The following is a 1,561-nucleotide window of genomic DNA, read 5'->3' as shown; positions in this document are numbered from 1 at the left end:
GGCTGTGAGGGGAGGGCTCTTGGGGACTCTGCCTGGTGACAGGAAATGTCACATGAAATGTTCCCAAACAACAGCCTCTTATGTGAGGCAGAGCACGCCCCTCACATGTGGCCACCAAGGATGACATCACCTTCCACAGTGAGATTCTGTAGACGGTGTTCCGCTGGTTCCAAACTTATGCATTCGCCTCCTTTCCCTCCCACAGCCTCCCCTTCCCTGGCCCCCTGGAATGTGCTCATGGCTGCAGGGAACAAAGGTTCCCCCTGGCAAAGCCAGTTGTTCCCAGATACATTCACTTTCTGTAAGAGCCTCTTTGTGTGCTGCTTAGGTTGATGGAAAGGACCCGTGTGGACGGTGGAAAGGATGAGGGCTCAGGGCACTGCTTGCTCTCAAGAAAGTTCTTGCCTTGTGGGACTTTGGATTATTGATCCTTCCAGGCAAACCACGGACCCTTTAGGTGACACTCGGCACTTGGCTTTTATCTCCCTTCTGTATCAGTGCAAACTGGCTCCAGAGACTGCGTGACATCCGCTGCAGCTCCTGGTAGGAGACTTCCCAGGGCAGGGGACAGTTCTTACTGGCCACCATGGAGCAGGCGCGGTGCTCGGCTCCTGACACGTATGAACTTGTCACCTTCTCTCAACAGCTCCCTGCGGTGGGTCTGGGGTGACCCGGAGCTCCCTCCCACCCACCTTCAGGATGGCCCGGCGCCAGCCATCCACAGACAACCCGTCCACAGAGCCAGGTCAGGGAAGAACAGCAAGGGCCTGAGGTGCTGCTCACAGACTCCACCCAGGGTTGGGAGGCGCAGCGGGCTCCCTCCCAGCACAGATGGTCCCTGATCACATAGAGACTGAATGTCCCTGTGCCGCTACATGGCCTATCAGTCCCCAAGGCGAGAGAGTGTGGAAGGGACAGTCAGTGCTCCACGACTTGCCAAGCCTCCCCACGGACTCTACACCCTGCTCCGTAAGTCCTGCTCCACCAGCCTCCTGGGCTGCCAGGGGTGAGGCTGTGCCCCTTCCTGTCTCACTCAGTATCCCCTCCCTCAAGGGAAACTGAGGCGAACTGTCCCTTGTTGGCAGAGCCAGGACTTGAACCCAGGAAGCCACAGATCATTGATCTTTCTGGGCAGAGGAGGTAGAGGAACGGCCTCACTGCAGCTCCCAGCACACAGTAGGCCCTCAGGGTGAGCACTGGGGCGGGACTGCTTGGTGCCTCTTCCCCCTGGGCCAGGACAGCCCCCTAGCCCCCGATATCCCCTGGCCTCAACCCACAGAGGTCTGAGGAGTGGCCTGGGCAGCACTGGCTTTGCCCCAGCGCGTCCTTTGCCTCTGTCTTTGCACCTTGTCTGTGGAAACCAGCCTGGGCCAGCATGCAGACCTTGCCTGGGGGACTTCCTGCCCCCAACTTCCTTAGAGGAGAAAGGGGGCTTTCTATCTCCAGCCCATCAGAGCTTGTTTCCCAGAATTCCAGAGGACAGTCCGGAGTCCCCGGTACCCCCCCTGCATTCCCACCCGAGGGAACCTGTGTCCTTGGTCTCTTGTTGAGAACTCCTGGC

The 1,561-nt window shown here is 58.9% G+C and overlaps 1 protein-coding gene across 1 annotated transcript in view; it reads left to right on the top strand.

The window, feature by feature from the left end:
- The window catches only part of LOC102014830 (alpha-1-antiproteinase 2-like), a 14,032-nt gene that overhangs the window by 4,564 nt on the left and 7,907 nt on the right, over window positions 1-1,561 (top strand). The window lies entirely within an intron of this gene.

The sequence above is a fragment of the Chinchilla lanigera genome, unplaced genomic scaffold (assembly GCF_000276665.1).
Source record: "Chinchilla lanigera isolate Chin_1 unplaced genomic scaffold, ChiLan1.0 scaffold00037, whole genome shotgun sequence".
NCBI classification, from domain to species: Eukaryota; Metazoa; Chordata; class Mammalia; order Rodentia; family Chinchillidae; genus Chinchilla; species Chinchilla lanigera.
This window is presented reverse-complemented; position numbering and strand designations above follow the sequence as displayed.